This window comes from Orycteropus afer, unplaced genomic scaffold (assembly GCF_000298275.1).
Source record: "Orycteropus afer afer isolate SDZICR_OR568_19922 unplaced genomic scaffold, OryAfe1.0 scaffold00053, whole genome shotgun sequence".
NCBI classification, from domain to species: Eukaryota; Metazoa; Chordata; class Mammalia; order Tubulidentata; family Orycteropodidae; genus Orycteropus; species Orycteropus afer.
In genome coordinates this window covers 5,726,122-5,732,009 of record NW_006921640.1, presented here as the reverse complement: position 1 = coordinate 5,732,009, position 5,888 = coordinate 5,726,122, and positions in this window count along the sequence as shown.

The following is a 5,888-nucleotide window of genomic DNA, read 5'->3' as shown; positions in this document are numbered from 1 at the left end:
GCTAACCAGAAGGCTGGCGGTTCAAACCCACCAGCCACTCCTCGGAAGGAAGGTTGGGCAATCCTACTTCCGTAGTGATACTGCCTCGGAAACCCAAGGTGGGGTCGCTATGAGTCAGGGCTGACTCGACGGCACATAACAACAACAACAACAACAAGAGATAGAAATAGGAATAATAATAAATTATAGTAAGGAGAATATTCTAATGCTTCATAGAAACTCTATCACTGCATCCCTCTCCAAAAACAAATCTCATTAAAGATCATACATGATTGACCTATACATTGTTTCTTATCTTAGGGTTTATAGTGTTTGTTATATTTGGGATTGCTTTTCAGACTTTTAATGAACATTAGTACAAGCACAAAAAAGCAGGAAGAATGATAAAAAATACTAGCAAAAAGTAACATATGATTATGACAAAAATAAAGGTAAAGGTAAGTTTAAAATGAGTAGGTGGTATAGAAATGACAAGTATAATTTCTAGGATGAATCATTTGACAGTTGTTATGGATTGAATTGTGTTCCCTAAAAACATATGTTGAAATCTTAACCCAGGTACCTGTGAATTGATCCTGCTTGAAAATTAAGTTTTTCTTTTGTTATGTTAACAAGGTCACAGTAGAGTAGGATGGGTCCTAAACCTAATTTCTTCTGAGTAGTCTCTTATAAAAACAGAAGAATAGACACAGACACACACAGGGAAGAGAGAAGGCATGTGAGGAAGGCGGCAAATACAACTACAAGCCTAAGAATTCTAAGAACTGCTGGAAGCTACTAGAGCTATCACCCCACATCTGTCAGTTTGTTGTACTGTGGTGGCTTGGATGCTGTTATGATGCTAGAAGCTAGGCCACTAGTATTTCAAACAGCAGCAGGGCCATCCATGGTGGACAGGTTTCAGTGGAACTTCTAGAGTAAGACAGACTAGGAAGAACACAGCCAGGTGCACTTATGAAAAACAAAATGGCCACTGAAAACATTATGAATAGCAGGGAAACACTACCTGATATCGTGCCAGAAGATCAGCCCCTCAGGTTGGAAGGCACTCAAAATATGACTGGGGAAGAGCTGTCTCCTCAAAGTAGAGTCAACCTTAATGACATATGTCTTGGTTCTCTAGTTCTGCTATAACAGAAATACTGGCTTTAACAGGAATTTATTCTCTTACAGTTTAGGAGGCTAGAAGTCCAAATTGAGAGTGCCAGCTCTGGGAGCCTTCACCTGGGCTACAGCTCTGCCTCTTATTTCAGACCCACTGGAGCTGGAGGCTTCTTATAATTCATTTAGCTGCTGGCAGCTGAGGCTGATGAACCCATGGTTGGTAAGTAGAATGGCACAATCTCAAGATCAAGAGGCACATGTCAGGCAACTGGTTCAATTCCAGGAACAACCCCAAAATTGGCAGGCAACACACCAGGCTACTGGATGAAGACTTGGCTAAATGCAGGATTCAAGTGTGCCAAAAAGCTAGTGACCATCCTCAAATCTTCTCCATATATAATGGAAGCAGGACACATCATGAAGGCAAATACTGAGGTACATGCAGCAGATTCCATCATGGAGGTGATCACAATCTCATCATGAGGAACCACTGTATCCAGTTGTCCAGCCCAGACAAGATGACACACAACTCTAACTACCTTATATAAAATGAATGAAGTAAAGCTTTCTGGACCTTCATTTGCTGACATGGTATGCCTCAAAATGAGAACAAACAGCTGCAGATACTCATTAATAATCAGAATGTGGATTGTACAAAGTATGAATCTAGGAAAATCAGAAGTCGTAAAAAATGAAATGGAAAACATAAAAAATTGATATTCTAGGGATCAGTGAGCTGAAATGGACTGGTACTGGCCATTTTTAATCAGTCATATGGTCTACAATGCCAGAATGACAAATTGAAGAGGAATGGCATTACAATTCAATGACCAAAAAAAACAAAAAAAAATCAAGATCTATCCTGAAGTACATTGCCCTCAGTGATAGAATAATATCCCTATGTCTACGTGGAAGACAAGTTAATACAAGTATTATTCAAATTTACGTACCAACCACTGAAGCCAAAGTTGAAGAAATTGAAGATTTTTACCAAATTCTGCAGGCTGAAATGGATCGAACTTGCAATGAGGATGCACTAATGATTACTGATGATTGGAACGCGAAAGTTGGAAATGAGGAAGCACTGGAACTTGGGAAATATGACCTTGGTGACAGAAATAACACCAGACACCCCATGACAGAACTCTGCAAGACCAATTACTTATTCATCACAAACACCTTTTTTCAACAACATAAAAAGTGACTACTATATAGGTGGACCTCACTAGACAGAATACACAGGAATCAAATAGACTTTATCTGTGGAAAGAGATGATGGAGAAGCTCAGTATCACCAGTTAGCAAAAGGCCAGGGGCCAACTGTGCAATAGACCATCAACTGGTCATATGTAAGTTCAAGTTGAAGCTGAAAAAATTTAAAACAAGCCTATGAGAGTCAAATTATGACCTTAAGTATATCCCACCTGAATTTAGAGACCATGTAAAGAATAGATTTTGATGCATTGAACACCAATGACTGAAAACCAGAAGAATTGTGGGATGACATCAAGTGCATTATACATGCAGAAAGCAAAACAAAAGATCATTAAAAAGACAAGAAAGAAGACCAAAATGTTTATATGCAAGTTCAAATTCAAGCTGAAGAAAATTAAAACAAGTCCACAAGAAGCAAAATATGACCTTGATTATATCCTACCTGAATTTAGAGACCATCCAAAGAAAAGATTCAACAAATTTGAACACCAATGACCAAAGACCAGATAGGTTGTGGGATGACATCAAAAAAAGGTCATTAAGAAGATAGGAAAGGAAGACAAGACCAAAATCGATGTCAGAGAGACTCGGACACTTGCTCTTGAATGGGGGAGTACCTACAGCAAATGTAAGAAATGATGAAGTAAAAGACTCCTTTTGTCTTTTCCAGCCACCCTGTAAAAGTAAAGTATTATAATGAAATATGCAAACCAAACCAAAAGGGAAGAAAACCAAAAGGAAGAACATGATTTGCATTTCTCAAGCTGAAAGAAATGAAGAAAAAATGTACTCCTTGAGTTGCAACACTGAAGGACTCTATGGGCAAAATATTGAACAACGCAGGAAGTATCAAAAGAAGATGGTAATAAAAAGTCACTGTTTTAATAAAAAGAACTGGTCAATGTTCAACTAATTCAGGAGGTAGCATATGATCAAAAACTGATGGTACTGAAGGATGAAGTTCAAGGTGCATTGAAGGAATTGGACAACCGGCTGGAAGAAATCCATATTTGTTACCATTCTAAGGAAAGGTGATCCAAAAGAATGTGAAAATTATTGGACAGCATTCATATCACATGCAAGTAAATGAAAGGGTCAGAGCCTTGCCAGAAATTCAAGCTGCATTCAAAACAGGACGTAGAACAAGGGTTATCACTGCTGATATCAGATGGATCATAATCTAATGAAAAGAAAACAAGAAGAATGTTTACCTGTGTTTTATTGACTATGCAAAGGCATTCAACTGTGTGGATCATAAGAAATTACGTATAACAATTTTAAAAAAATTTTTTTATTGTGATTTGGGTGAAAGTTTACAGAGCAAATTCACTTTCCATACAGCAGTTCACATACACTTGGTGTCATGACATTGACTACAATTTACCACAATGCAACAACTCCCCTCCCACTTCCTCCCTATAGTTACCTCTTCCCTATGTCCTTCCCTCCATGCACTCCTGCCCGCTGAGCTGTCTTCCTGTGCATACACAACCCTTTTATTTTTCCGTGATAGATCTCTCCAAGGAGTGTATCTACCAAATGTAAATGTTCAGCTCATATGCCTGTCTTTTGTATGGTTGCAAGCCACAGGTGTGGGTTCAATTCCAGATGTGAAGGGCAGCTAGGGGCCATGGTCTCAGGGTTCCCCCAGGCTCTATCAGACCAACAAACCTGGTCCCCCCCCCCCCGCTTTTTTTAACTGATTTGAGTTTTGTTCCACATCGTTCTCCCACTCCATCCAGGATTTCCTACATAGAGCCCCCTCCGAGTGGTTGTTGGGCAGAATCTAGTTCTTCTGGTCTCAGTCATATAGGCTGAGGATCTCATAGTGTACCAGTCACTTGGACTAATTGTTTCCATGAATCTTTGGTTTTCTTCATTCTTCTTTGCTCTGGACAAAGAGAGACCCATTGTTGTACCTAGATGGCCACTCGCAAGCTTGTAACATACCGGTCGCTACTTGCCATAGTAGGATCTGAAACAATATTTTGTGTAGTATGTTATGGCAATTGAGCTTGATGTCCCCTGCAACAATGGTCCTGAGCACACAGGTCCAAATACTCTCTCTCTCTGGGTAGCTTGCTATGCCCAAGAAGTGTAACAACCTTGCCACCAATTGTCACCTCTATTATATACCTGGACATTCTTACAGAACATACAAACACACTTGCAGAAACACTGTCTGCCAGCCCTATACATGGTCTTGGGTGCACTCTCCCCTTCATGTTGTTATTGTTGTTGTCACATGCCACCGAGTCAGACCCAACTCAAAGTGACCCCTCCTTGGGTTTCCAAGGCAGTATCACTATGGAAGTAGATAGCCTCATCTTCCTTCCAAGGAGTGGCTGGTGGGTTTGAACCGCCTGTCTTCTGGTTAGAAGTCAAGTGCCTTAGGTACTATGCTACCAGAGCTCCCCTTGATAGACATACCTAATAGTTCAGCCTGTCCACCCATCTATCCACCCATATATATCAATGTTTGCCTTCACTGACAAAGCAGTACCGTATGTGCAAAAGGTTTCATCTCTGTTGTCTATACCTCTCATGTACCTCTCTCTGTCTTCCTCTTCCTCAATGCCACCATGTTGATCACTCACATTTGGTATACTGCCTTTCTCTTCACCCAAATCAATACTTGTCTCTACCCATCTAACAAGTGATCCCTTCCCCTCTCACCCCCAGTAACCAACAAAGAAAATTTATTTCCATATATAAACCTTGCCTTGATTTTTTACAATAATGGACTAATACAATATTTGTCCTGTGATTGACTTATTTCACTCAGCATAATATCCTTCAAGTTCATTCACGTTATGTGGTCTTTTGCAGATTCTATGTTTGGGTTGCATAGTATTCCATTGTATGTATGTACCATAGTTTGGTTATCCATTCCTCAGTTGATGGACATCTAGGTTGTTTCCATGTTTTGGCTATTGCAAATAGTACTGCAATGAACCTGGGTGTGCATATGTCTGTTCTTGTCCTGGCTCTCACTTCTTTAGGATATACATAACCCTGTAATGGAATGGCTGGGTGAAATGGTATTTCTAATTCCAACTTTTTAAGGAATTACCATATTGCTTTCCACAATGGTTGTATCATTTTACAGTCCTGCCAGCAGTCCTAAGTGAGAGTCCCAAACTCTGCGCATCCTCACCAGCATTTTCTGTCTTGCTGAATTTTGCTACTAGTGCTGGGGGTAAGATGGAATCTCACTATTGTTTTGATTTGTATCTCTCTGACGGCTAATGATCATGAGCGTTTCTTTACATGTTTGTTGCCTGCCTGAATACCCTCTTTGGTGAAGTGTCTATTCATGTCTTCTGCCCATTTTTAAATTGCATTATTTCTTTATGGTTTTGAGGTGTTGGAGTTTTCTCTAAATTCTAGAGATAAGTCCTTTGTCAGATATGTCATTGCTGAATATTTTTTCCTAATCTGTAGGTTCTCTTTTGACTCTTTTGAAGACGTCTTTGGAAGCACATAAAAATTTAATTGTTAGAAGGTCCCAATCATCTGGTTTCTCTTCTGCTGTTTGTGCATTTTGGGTTATGCTTGATAGTCTATTT